General features: G+C 46.3%; 12 non-coding genes across 12 annotated transcripts; 6 read left to right on the forward strand and 6 right to left on the reverse strand.

The window, feature by feature from the left end:
* Positions 1-1198: 1198 nt before the first annotated feature.
* TRNAG-GCC (transfer RNA glycine (anticodon GCC)) lies at positions 1199-1269 on the reverse strand. Its single transcript has one exon. It is a non-coding gene; the product is annotated as a tRNA-Gly (tRNA).
* Positions 1270-1403: 134 nt separating this feature from the next.
* TRNAK-CUU (transfer RNA lysine (anticodon CUU)) lies at positions 1404-1476 on the forward strand. Its single transcript has one exon. It is a non-coding gene; the product is annotated as a tRNA-Lys (tRNA).
* A 1343-nt stretch (positions 1477-2819) lies between these two features.
* Positions 2820-2890, reverse strand: TRNAG-GCC (transfer RNA glycine (anticodon GCC)). The gene has a single exon. It is a non-coding gene; the product is annotated as a tRNA-Gly (tRNA).
* A 134-nt stretch (positions 2891-3024) lies between these two features.
* Positions 3025-3097, forward strand: TRNAK-CUU (transfer RNA lysine (anticodon CUU)). Its single transcript has one exon. It is a non-coding gene; the product is annotated as a tRNA-Lys (tRNA).
* A 1343-nt stretch (positions 3098-4440) lies between these two features.
* Positions 4441-4511, reverse strand: TRNAG-GCC (transfer RNA glycine (anticodon GCC)). Its single transcript has one exon. It is a non-coding gene; the product is annotated as a tRNA-Gly (tRNA).
* Positions 4512-4645: 134 nt separating this feature from the next.
* On the forward strand, positions 4646-4718 carry TRNAK-CUU (transfer RNA lysine (anticodon CUU)). The gene has a single exon. It is a non-coding gene; the product is annotated as a tRNA-Lys (tRNA).
* A 1343-nt stretch (positions 4719-6061) lies between these two features.
* Positions 6062-6132, reverse strand: TRNAG-GCC (transfer RNA glycine (anticodon GCC)). Its single transcript has one exon. It is a non-coding gene; the product is annotated as a tRNA-Gly (tRNA).
* A 134-nt stretch (positions 6133-6266) lies between these two features.
* Positions 6267-6339, forward strand: TRNAK-CUU (transfer RNA lysine (anticodon CUU)). The gene has a single exon. It is a non-coding gene; the product is annotated as a tRNA-Lys (tRNA).
* Positions 6340-7682: 1343 nt separating this feature from the next.
* TRNAG-GCC (transfer RNA glycine (anticodon GCC)) lies at positions 7683-7753 on the reverse strand. The gene has a single exon. It is a non-coding gene; the product is annotated as a tRNA-Gly (tRNA).
* A 1970-nt stretch (positions 7754-9723) lies between these two features.
* Positions 9724-9794, reverse strand: TRNAG-GCC (transfer RNA glycine (anticodon GCC)). Its single transcript has one exon. It is a non-coding gene; the product is annotated as a tRNA-Gly (tRNA).
* A 146-nt stretch (positions 9795-9940) lies between these two features.
* On the forward strand, positions 9941-10013 carry TRNAK-CUU (transfer RNA lysine (anticodon CUU)). The gene has a single exon. It is a non-coding gene; the product is annotated as a tRNA-Lys (tRNA).
* Positions 10014-11549: 1536 nt separating this feature from the next.
* TRNAK-CUU (transfer RNA lysine (anticodon CUU)) lies at positions 11550-11622 on the forward strand. The gene has a single exon. It is a non-coding gene; the product is annotated as a tRNA-Lys (tRNA).
* The last annotated feature ends 1045 nt before the right edge of the window (positions 11623-12667 follow it).

A 12667-nucleotide genomic window follows, 5' to 3' on the forward strand; every position in this document is an offset into this window, starting at 1 on the left:
ACTTTTACTCACACAACCTCTTTTAACAACTTTTCAGCAAAAGTGCTTCACCACCCCAAGAAAGAGAAAAACACTCCTTCTTACAATCTTACTCATCTTTCCTATACTACTTTTCTTATCTGCTTTTCCCAGATTTCCGTTGGCTTTACTCCAGTCCTTTTGTCAAGGAGAGACTTACAATCAATCACTTGACAAGGAACAACCACCTGAAAGATACTCATTCTCGTATGCCTGGTGCACACCATGCAATTCCCCATCAGATAGATGGGCCGATAGATCCTTTCCGACAGACACGATCGGATTTCCGTTCGGATTTCCGATCACTACTATGCAAATCGATCAGAAAAACGATCGGAAATCAGATCGGACCTGCCGGAAATCATCTGTTCGACCCATCTATCTGACAGGCATTGGTATGGTGTGTATTAGGCTTTGCACTCCAAAGGTGCTCACATAGCAGTATGAGGAGGGCACTCTGCACACGGCCTGAGATTTAGCTGAGAGGATTGAAAAAAAGGAAGTTGCTCTTTCCCTTAACTTGTTTTTAGATGAGGTACTTCCCAACAAAAGTTACAAACCAAAAAGCCTTTCAGTCCCGGCAAGCAAAAAAAGTGGTTGCTTTCATTTGACTTAAGTTTGTTACTACTTTTTTTTCTGTACTTTTAGTATGTTTTCTTAATTGCTAGGTGCTGGGAAAGCAAGTTGTAGGTAAGCTGACACAACATCTCAACATCTACTGTGAGAAATCTCAGGACAAAAGTAGAATGAATGAGGGCCTAGAGAGAACGCTCCAAATTTGAGCAAGGCCCTGAGTAGAGTGCAAAGACAACAAGGCAAAAAGTTGTAAAACAACACCAGATGAGCAGATGCTGCTGACTTGGCATTTCCGAGGCTTTTCTAGACAGTTAAAAAGAAGCCTAATAGGTGAGTACTGGAGAGGGAGAGATGCTGCACGTCACTGGCACTGCTAGAAGACATGCAAGGCCTTTGGGCACGCAAGTGTCCCAAGGCTGCTTTAACTTGTGTGTCTTAGAGTCATGTTTGCTGGGTACTAGTGTCCCTCTTCTCGACTGTCAGCCAGCACTGTGGCCAAGTGCCACGGTGACTCTTGCAAATGTCCTTAAATGGCTTCTGGCCTGCAGAGATGTCTTAAGCTTGAGAAGTGCAAAGTGTGGAGGTGTGCCAAAATCCTAGCATTTGCATTGGCCGGGAATCGAACCCGGGCCTCCCGCGTGGCAGGCGAGAATTCTACCACTGAACCACCAATGCCTTGCCCTGTTGCTCGGTGCTGAAAAACGTGGCCAGCCAAATCAGGCCATACAAGATTGCCTTCTTCTGTGCGGATGGCAAAGGTGAGGCTGGCGCCATTTTGCAATTTTTGACATTTCAGCTCAAGCAAGCAAGCCCGGCTAGCTCAGTCGGTAGAGCATGAGACTCTTAATCTCAGGGTCGTGGGTTCGAGCCCCACGTTGGGCGATCAAAGCTTCTCCTTTTACTTTCTACTAGGCAGAGCTCCTCCAAAACGATTACAAACCATCACCAGGCCATCACTTCCTCTTTCACATGCCACTCCCCACTCCCTTTGCTAACAAACAAAAATGTCATCTCAGCTTTCCCCTTCACTTTTACTCACACAACCTCTTTTAACAACTTTTCAGCAAAAGTGCTTCACCACCCCAAGAAAGAGAAAAACACTCCTTCTTACAATCTTACTCATCTTTCCTATACTACTTTTCTTATCTGCTTTTCCCAGATTTCCGTTGGCTTTACTCCAGTCCTTTTGTCAAGGAGAGACTTACAATCAATCACTTGACAAGGAACAACCACCTGAAAGATACTCATTCTCGTATGCCTGGTGCACACCATGCAATTCCCCATCAGATAGATGGGCCGATAGATCCTTTCCGACAGACACGATCGGATTTCCGTTCGGATTTCCGATCACTACTATGCAAATCAATCAGAAAAACGATCGGAAATCAGATCGGACCTGCCGGAAATCATCTGTTCGACCCATCTATCTGACAGGCATTGGTATGGTGTGTATTAGGCTTTGCACTCCAAAGTTGCTCACATAGCAGTATGAGGAGGGCACTCTGCACACGGCCAGAGATTTAGCTGAGAGGATTGAAAAAAAGGAAGTTGCTCTTTCCCTTAACTTGTTTTTAGATGAGGTACTTCCCAACAAAAGTTACAAACCAAAAAGCCTTTCAGTCCCGGCAAGCAAAAAAAGTGGTTGCTTTCATTTGACTTAAGTTTGTTACTACTTTTTTTTCTGTACTTTTAGTATGTTTTCTTAATTGCTAGGTGCTGGGAAAGCAAGTTGTAGGTAAGCTGACACAACATCTCAACATCTACTGTGAGAAAACTCAGGACAAAAGTAGAATGAATGAGGGCCTAGAGAGAACGCTCCAAATTTGAGCAAGGCCCTGAGTAGAGTGCAAAGACAACAAGGCAAAAAGTTGTAAAACAACACCAGATGAGCAGATGCTGCTGACTTGGCATTTCCGAGGCTTTTCTAGACAGTTAAAAAGAAGCCTAATAGGTGAGTACTGGAGAGGGAGAGATGCTGCACGTCACTGGCACTGCTAGAAGACATGCAAGGCCTTTGGGCACGCAAGTGTCCCAAGGCTGCTTTAACTTGTGTGTCTTAGAGTCATGTTTGCTGGGTACTAGGGTCCCTCTTCTCGACTGTCAGCCAGCACTGTGGCCAAGTGCCACGGTGACTCTTGCAAATGTCCTTAAATGGCTTCTGGCCTGCAGAGATGTCTTAAGCTTGAGAAGTGCAAAGTGTGGAGGTGTGCCAAAATCCTAGCATTTGCATTGGCCGGGAATCGAACCCGGGCCTCCCGCGTGGCAGGCGAGAATTCTACCACTGAACCACCAATGCCTTGCCCTGTTACTTGGTGCTGAAAAACGTGGCCAGCCAAATCAGGCCATACAAGATTGCCTTCTTCTGTGCGGATGGCAAAGGTGAGGCTGGCGCCATTTTGCAATTTTTGACATTTCAGCTCAAGCAAGCAAGCCCGGCTAGCTCAGTCGGTAGAGCATGAGACTCTTAATCTCAGGGTCGTGGGTTCGAGCCCCACGTTGGGCGATCAAAGCTTCTCCTTTTACTTTCTACTAGGCAGAGCTCCTCCAAAACGATTACAAACCATCACCAGGCCATCACTTCCTCTTTCACATGCCACTCCCCACTCCCTTTGCTAACAAACGAAAATGTCATCTCAGCTTTCCCCTTCACTTTTACTCACACAACCTCTTTTAACAACTTTTCAGCAAAAGTGCTTCACCACCCCAAGAAAGAGAAAAACACTCCTTCTTACAATCTTACTCATCTTTCCTATACTACTTTTCTTATCTGTTTTTCCCAGATTTCCGTTGGCTTTACTCCAGTCCTTTTGTCAAGGAGAGACTTACAATCAATCACTTGACAAGGAACAACCACCTGAAAGATACTCATTCTCGTATGCCTGGTGCACACCATGCAATTCCCCATCAGATAGATGGGCCGATAGATCCTTTCCGACAGACACGATTGGATTTCCGTTCGGATTTCCGATCACTACTATGCAAATCGATCAGAAAAACGATCGGAAATCAGATCGGACCTGCCGGAAATCATCTGTTCGACCCATCTATCTGACAGGCATTGGTATGGTGTGTATTAGGCTTTGCACTCCAAAGGTGCTCACATAGCAGTATGAGGAGGGCACTCTGCACACGGCCTGAGATTTAGCTGAGAGGATTGAAAAAAAGGAAGTTGCTCTTTCCCTTAACTTGTTTTTAGATGAGGTACTTCCCAACAAAAGTTACAAACCAAAAAGCCTTTCAGTCCCGGCAAGCAAAAAAAGTGGTTGCTTTCATTTGACTTAAGTTTGTTACTACTTTTTTTTCTGTACTTTTAGTATGTTTTCTTAATTGCTAGGTGCTGGGAAAGCAAGTTGTAGGTAAGCTGACACAACATCTCAACATCTACTGTGAGAAATCTCAGGACAAAAGTAGAATGAATGAGGGCCTAGAGAGAACGCTCCAAATTTGAGCAAGGCCCTGAGTAGAGTGCAAAGACAACAAGGCAAAAAGTTGTAAAACAACACCAGATGAGCAGATGCTGCTGACTTGGCATTTCCGAGGCTTTTCTAGACAGTTAAAAAGAAGCCTAATAGGTGAGTACTGGAGAGGGAGAGATGCTGCACGTCACTGGCACTGCTAGAAGACATGCAAGGCCTTTGGGCACGCAAGTGTCCCAAGGCTGCTTTAACTTGTGTGTCTTAGAGTCATGTTTGCTGGGTACTAGTGTCCCTCTTCTCGACTGTCAGCCAGCACTGTGGCCAAGTGCCACGGTGACTCTTGCAAATGTCCTTAAATGGCTTCTGGCCTGCAGAGATGTCTTAAGCTTGAGAAGTGCAAAGTGTGGAGGTGTGCCAAAAGCCTAGCATTTGCATTGGCCGGGAATCGAACCCGGGCCTCCCGCGTGGCAGGCGAGAATTCTACCACTGAACCACCAATGCCTTGCCCTGTTGCTCGGTGCTGAAAAACGTGGCCAGCCAAATCAGGCCATACAAGATTGCCTTCTTCTGTGCGGATGGCAAAGGTGAGGCTGGCGCCATTTTGCAATTTTTGACATTTCAGCTCAAGCAAGCAAGCCCGGCTAGCTCAGTCGGTAGAGCATGAGACTCTTAATCTCAGGGTCGTGGGTTCGAGCCCCACGTTGGGCGATCAAAGCTTCTCCTTTTACTTTCTACTAGGCAGAGCTCCTCCAAAACGATTACAAACCATCACCAGGCCATCACTTCCTCTTTCACATGCCACTCCCCACTCCCTTTGCTAACAAACAAAAATGTCATCTCAGCTTTCCCCTTCACTTTTACTCACACAACCTCTTTTAACAACTTTTCAGCAAAAGTGCTTCACCACCCCAAGAAAGAGAAAAACACTCCTTCTTACAATCTTACTCATCTTTCCTATACTACTTTTCTTATCTGCTTTTCCCAGATTTCCGTTGGCTTTACTCCAGTCCTTTTGTCAAGGAGAGACTTACAATCAATCACTTGACAAGGAACAACCACCTGAAAGATACTCATTCTCGTATGCCTGGTGCACACCATGCAATTCCCCATCAGATAGATGGGCCGATAGATCCTTTCCGACAGACACGATCGGATTTCCGTTCGGATTTCCGATCACTACTATGCAAATCAATCAGAAAAACGATCGGAAATCAGATCGGACCTGCCGGAAATCATCTGTTCGACCCATCTATCTGACAGGCATTGGTATGGTGTGTATTAGGCTTTGCACTCCAAAGTTGCTCACATAGCAGTATGAGGAGGGCACTCTGCACACGGCCAGAGATTTAGCTGAGAGGATTGAAAAAAAGGAAGTTGCTCTTTCCCTTAACTTGTTTTTAGATGAGGTACTTCCCAACAAAAGTTACAAACCAAAAAGCCTTTCAGTCCCGGCAAGCAAAAAAAGTGGTTGCTTTCATTTGACTTAAGTTTGTTACTACTTTTTTTTCTGTACTTTTAGTATGTTTTCTTAATTGCTAGGTGCTGGGAAAGCAAGTTGTAGGTAAGCTGACACAACATCTCAACATCTACTGTGAGAAAACTCAGGACAAAAGTAGAATGAATGAGGGCCTAGAGAGAACGCTCCAAATTTGAGCAAGGCCCTGAGTAGAGTGCAAAGACAACAAGGCAAAAAGTTGTAAAACAACACCAGATGAGCAGATGCTGCTGACTTGGCATTTCCGAGGCTTTTCTAGACAGTTAAAAAGAAGCCTAATAGGTGAGTACTGGAGAGGGAGAGATGCTGCACGTCACTGGCACTGCTAGAAGACATGCAAGGCCTTTGGGCACGCAAGTGTCCCAAGGCTGCTTTAACTTGTGTGTCTTAGAGTCATGTTTGCTGGGTACTAGGGTCCCTCTTCTCGACTGTCAGCCAGCACTGTGGCCAAGTGCCACGGTGACTCTTGCAAATGTCCTTAAATGGCTTCTGGCCTGCAGAGATGTCTTAAGCTTGAGAAGTGCAAAGTGTGGAGGTGTGCCAAAATCCTAGCATTTGCATTGGCCGGGAATCGAACCCGGGCCTCCCGCGTGGCAGGCGAGAATTCTACCACTGAACCACCAATGCCTTGCCCTGTTACTTGGTGCTGAAAAACGTGGCCAGCCAAATCAGGCCATACAAGATTGCCTTCTTCTGTGCGGATGGCAAAGGTGAGGCTGGCGCCATTTTGCAATTTTTGACATTTCAGCTCAAGCAAGCAAGCCCGGCTAGCTCAGTCGGTAGAGCATGAGACTCTTAATCTCAGGGTCGTGGGTTCGAGCCCCACGTTGGGCGATCAAAGCTTCGCCTTTTACTTTCTACTAGGCAGAGCTCCTCCAAAACGATTACAAACCATCACCAGGCCATCACTTCCTCTTTCACATGCCACTCCCCACTCCCTTTGCTAACAAACGAAAATGTCATCTCAGCTTTCCCCTTCACTTTTACTCACACAACCTCTTTTAACAACTTTTCAGCAAAAGTGCTTCACCACCCCAAGAAAGAGAAAAACACTCCTTCTTACAATCTTACTCATCTTTCCTATACTACTTTTCTTATCTGTTTTTCCCAGATTTCCGTTGGCTTTACTCCAGTCCTTTTGTCAAGGAGAGACTTACAATCAATCACTTGACAAGGAACAACCACCTGAAAGATACTCATTCTCGTATGCCTGGTGCACACCATGCAATTCCCCATCAGATAGATGGGCCGATAGATCCTTTCCGACAGACACGATCGGATTTCCGTTCGGATTTCCGATCACTACTATGCAAATCGATCAGAAAAACGATCGGAAATCAGATCGGACCTGCCGGAAATCATCTGTTCGACCCATCTATCTGACAGGCATTGGTATGGTGTGTATTAGGCTTTGCACTCCAAAGGTGCTCACATAGCAGTATGAGGAGGGCACTCTGCACACGGCCTGAGATTTAGCTGAGAGGATTGAAAAAAAGGAAGTTGCTCTTTCCCTTAACTTGTTTTTAGATGAGGTACTTCCCAACAAAAGTTACAAACCAAAAAGCCTTTCAGTCCCGGCAAGCAAAAAAAGTGGTTGCTTTCATTTGACTTAAGTTTGTTACTACTTTTTTTTCTGTACTTTTAGTATGTTTTCTTAATTGCTAGGTGCTGGGAAAGCAAGTTGTAGGTAAGCTGACACAACATCTCAACATCTACTGTGAGAAAACTCAGGACAAAAGTAGAATGAATGAGGGCCTAGAGAGAACGCTCCAAATTTGAGCAAGGCCCTGAGTAGAGTGCAAAGACAACAAGGCAAAAAGTTGTAAAACAACACCAGATGAGCAGATGCTGCTGACTTGGCATTTCCGAGGCTTTTCTAGACAGTTAAAAAGAAGCCTAATAGGTGAGTACTGGAGAGGGAGAGATGCTGCACGTCACTGGCACTGCTAGAAGACATGCAAGGCCTTTGGGCACGCAAGTGTCCCAAGGCTGCTTTAACTTGTGTGTCTTAGAGTCATGTTTGCTGGGTACTAGTGTCCCTCTTCTCGACTGTCAGCCAGCACTGTGGCCAAGTGCCACGGTGACTCTTGCAAATGTCCTTAAATGGCTTCTGGCCTGCAGAGATGTCTTAAGCTTGAGAAGTGCAAAGTGTGGAGGTGTGCCAAAATCCTAGCATTTGCATTGGCCGGGAATCGAACCCGGGCCTCCCACGTGGCAGGCGAGAATTCTACCACTGAACCACCAATGCCTTGCCCTGTTGCTCGGTGCTGAAAAACTTGGCCAGCCAAATCAGGCCATACAAGATTGCCTTCTTCTGTGCGGATGGCAAAGGTGAGGCTGGCGCCATTTTGCAATTTTTGACATTTCAGCTCAAGCAAGCAAGCCCGGCTAGCTCAGTCTGTAGAGCATGAGACTCTTAATCTCAGGGTCGTGGGTTCGAGCCCCACGTTGGGTGATCAAAGCTTCTCCTTTTACTTTCTACTAGGCAGAGCTCCTCCAAAACGATTACAAACCATCACCAGGCCATCACTTCCTCTTTCACATGCCACTCCCCACTCCCTTTGCTAACAAACGAAAATGTCATCTCAGCTTTCCCCTTCACTTTTACTCACACAACCTCTTTTAACAACTTTTCAGCAAAAGTGCTTCACCACCCCAAGAAAGAGAAAAACACTCCTTCTTACAATCTTACTCATCTTTCCTATACTACTTTTCTTATCTGCTTTTCCCAGATTTCCATTGGCTTTACTCCAGTCCTTTTGTCAAGGAGAGACTTACAATCAATCACTTGACAAGGAACAACCACCTGAAAGATACTCATTCTCGTATGCCTGGTGCACACCATGCAATTCCCCATCAGATAGATGGGCCGATAGATCCTTTCCGACAGACACGATCGGATTTCCGTTCGGATTTCCGATCACTACTATGCAAATCAATCAGAAAAACGATCGGAAATCAGATCGGACCTGCCGGAAATCATCTGTTCGACCCATCTATCTGACAGGCATTGGTATGGTGTGTATTAGGCTTTGCACTCCAAAGGTGCTCACATAGCAGTATGAGGAGGGCACTCTGCACACGGCCTGAGATTTAGCTGAGAGGATTGAAAAAAAGGAAGTTGCTCTTTCCCTTAACTTGTTTTTAGATGAGGTACTTCCCAACAAAAGTTACAAACCAAAAAGCCTTTCAGTCCCGGCAAGCAAAAAAAGTGGTTGCTTTCATTTGACTTAAGTTTGTTACTACTTTTTTTTCTGTACTTTTAGTATGTTTTCTTAATTGCTAGGTGCTGGGAAAGCAAGTTGTAGGTAAGCTGACACAACATCTCAACATCTACTGTGAGAAAACTCAGGACAAAAGTAGAATGAATGAGGGCCTAGAGAGAACGCTCCAAATTTGAGCAAGGCCCTGAGTAGAGTGCAAAGACAACAAGGCAAAAAGTTGTAAAACAACACCAGATGAGCAGATGCTGCTGACTTGGCATTTCCGAGGCTTTTCTAGACAGTTAAAAAGAAGCCTAATAGGTGAGTACTGGAGAGGGAGAGATGCTGCACGTCACTGGCACTGCTAGAAGACATGCAAGGCCTTTGGGCACGCAAGTGTCCCAAGGCTGCTTTAACTTGTGTGTCTTAAGGCCCATACTCACGGGCGAGAAATGTGGCCTGTCGCCAGCACACGTGAGCGTGTGGGCGACAGGCCGGCGACAGCTTCTCGCCAGGTCCCTCCGCGTACACACGCGGAAGAGGGACCAGCGGCAAGGCGGAAGCTGTCGCTGACGTTCCTCCTCCCCCCGCCGGAAGCTCCATGTACCTACATGGAGGTTGCTGTCGCTAGTCCGCGTACTCATGCGGACTAGCGACAGTTGCGGCGGGGGGGCAGCGGCGACTGTCGCCATGCAATTGAAAGTTTCAATCGCATGGCGACATGAGCGACGGGCGACAGTTCGGGGTGCGCGCGCGTGCGGCGGCCCATACTCACGGGCGACCTGTCGCCGCATCACGCGCGCGCCGCGTGTTGCGGCGACAAATGTCACTCGTGAGTATGGGCCATTAGAGTCATGTTTGCTGGGTACTAGTGTCCCTCTTCTCGACTGTCAGCCAGCACTGTGGCCAAGTGCCACGGTGACTCTTGCAAATGTCCTTAAATGGCTTCTGGCCTGCAGAGATGTCTTAAGCTTGAGAAGTGCAAAGTGTGGAGGTGTGCCAAAATCCTAGCATTTGCATTGGCCGGGAATCGAACCCGGGCCTCCCGCGTGGCAGGCGAGAATTCTACCACTGAACCACCAATGCCTTGCCCTGTTGCTCGGTGCTGAAAAACGTGGCCAGCCAAATCAGGCCATACAAGATTGCCTTCTTCTGTGCGGATGGCAAAGGTGAGGCTGGCGCCATTTTGCAATTTTTGACATTTCAGCTCAAGCAAGCAAGCAAGCAAGCAAGCCCGGCTAGCTCAGTCGGTAGAGCATGAGACTCTTAATCTCAGGGTCGTGGGTTCGAGCCCCACGTTGGGCGATCAAAGCTTCTCCTTTTACTTTCTACTAGGCAGAGCTCCTCCAAAACGATTACAAACCATCACCAGGCCATCACTTCCTCTTTCACATGCCACTCCCAACTCCCTTTGCTAACAAACGAAAATGTCATCTCAGCTTTCCCCTTCACTTTTACTCACACAACCTCTTTTAACAACTTTTCAGCAAAAGTGCTTCACCACCCCAAGAAAGAGAAAAACACTCCTTCTTACAATCTTACTCATCTTTCCTATACTACTTTTCTTATCTGCTTTTCCCAGATTTCCATTGGCTTTACTCCAGTCCTTTTGTCAAGGAGAGACTTACAATCAATCACTTGACAAGGAACAACCACCTGAAAGATACTCATTCTCGTATGCCTGGTGCACACCATGCAATTCCCCATCAGATAGATGGGACGATAGATCCTTTCCGACAGACACGATCGGATTTCCGATCACTACTATGCAAATCAATCAGAAAAACGATCGGAAATCAGATCGGACCTGCCGGAAATCATCTGTTCGACCCATCTATCTGACAGGCATTGGTATGGTGTGTATTAGGCTTTGCACTCCAAAGGTGCTCACATAGCAGTATGAGGAGGGCACTCTGCACACGGCCTGAGATTTAGCTGAGAGGATTGAAAAAAAGGAAGTTGCTCTTTCCCTTAACTTGTTTTTAGATGAGGTACTTCCCAACAAAAGTTACAAACCAAAAAGCCTTTCAGTCCCGGCAAGCAAAAAAAGTGGTTGCTTTCATTTGACTTAAGTTTGTTACTACTTTTTTTTCTGTACTTTTAGTATGTTTTCTTAATTGCTAGGTGCTGGGAAAGCAAGTTGTAGGTAAGCTGACACAACATCTCAACATCTACTGTGAGAAAACTCAGGACAAAAGTAGAATGAATGAGGGCCTAGAGAGAACGCTCCAAATTTGAGCAAGGCCCTGAGTAGAGTGCAAAGACAACAAGGCAAAAAGTTGTAAAACAACACCAGATGAGCAGATGCTGCTGACTTGGCATTTCCGAGGCTTTTCTAGACAGTTAAAAAGAAGCCTAATAGGTGAGTACTGGAGAGGGAGAGATGCTGCACGTCACTGGCACTGCTAGAAGACATGCAAGGCCTTTGGGAACGCAAGTGTCCCAAGGCTGCTTTAACTTGTGTGTCTTAGATTCATGTTTGCTGGGTACTAGTGTCCCTCTTCTCGACTGTCAGCCAGCACTGTGGCCAAGTGCCACGGTGACTCTTGCAAATGTCCTTAAATGGCTTCTGGCCTGCAGAGATGTCTTAAGCTTGAGAAGTGCAAAGTGTGGAGGTGTGCCAAAATCCTAGCATTTGCATTGGCCGGGAATCGAACCCGGGCCTCCAGCATGGCAGGCGAGAATTCTACCACTGAACCACCAATGCCTTGCCCTGTTGCTCGGTGCTGAAAAACGTGGCCAGCCAAATCAGGCCATACAAGATTGCCTTCTTCTGTGCGGATGGCAAAGGTGAGGCTGGCGCCATTTTGCAATTTTTGACATTTCAGCTCAAGCAAGCAAGCCCGGCTAGCTCAGTCGGTAGAGCATGAGACTCTTAATCTCAGGGTCGTGGGTTCGAGCCCCACGTTGGGCGATCAAAGCTTCTCCTTTTACTTTCTACTAGGCAGAGCTCCTCCAAAACGATTACAAACCATCACCAGGCCATCACTTCCTCTTTCACATGCCACTCCCCACTCCCTTTGCTAACAAACGAAAATGTCATCTCAGCTTTCCCCTTCACTTTTACTCACACAACCTCTTTTAACAACTTTTCAGCAAAAGTGCTTCACCACCCCAAGAAAGAGAAAAACACTCCTTCTTACAATCTTACTCATCTTTCCTATACTACTTTTCTTATCTGCTTTTCCCAGATTTCCATTGGCTTTACTCCAGTCCTTTTGTCAAGGAGAGACTTACAATCAATCACTTGACAAGGAACAACCACCTGAAAGATACTCATTCTCGTATGCCTGGTGCACACCATGCAATTCCCCATCAGATAGATGGGACGATAGATCCTTTCCGACAGACACGATCGGATTTCCGTTCGGATTTCCGATCACTACTATGCAAATCAATCAGAAAAACGATCGGAAATCAGATCGGACCTGCCGGAAATCATCTGTTCGACCCATCTATCTGACAGGCATTGGTATGGTGTGCATTAGGCTTTGCACTCCAAAGGTGCTCACATAGCAGTATGAGGAGGGCACTCTGCACACGGCCTGAGATTTAGCTGAGAGGATTGAAAAAAAGGAAGTTGCTCTTTCCCTTAACTTGTTTTTAGATGAGGTACTTCCCAACAAAAGTTACAAACCAAAAAGCCTTTCAGTCCCGGCAAGCAAAAAAAGTGGTTGCTTTCATTTGACTTAAGTTTGTTACTACTTTTTTTTCTGTACTTTTAGTATGTTTTCTTAATTGCTAGGTGCTGGGAAAGCAAGTTGTAGGTAAGCTGACACAACATCTCAACATCTACTGTGAGAAAACTCAGGACAAAAGTAGAATGAATGAGGGCCTAGAGAGAACGCTCCAAATTTGAGCAAGGCCCTGAGTAGAGTGCAAAGACAACAAGGCAAAAAGTTGTAAAACAACACCAGATGAGCAGATGCTGCTGACTTGGCATTTCCGAGGCTTTTCTA

The sequence above is a fragment of the Hyperolius riggenbachi genome, chromosome 4 (assembly GCF_040937935.1).
Source record: "Hyperolius riggenbachi isolate aHypRig1 chromosome 4, aHypRig1.pri, whole genome shotgun sequence".
In the NCBI taxonomy this organism is placed as follows: domain Eukaryota; kingdom Metazoa; phylum Chordata; class Amphibia; order Anura; family Hyperoliidae; genus Hyperolius; species Hyperolius riggenbachi.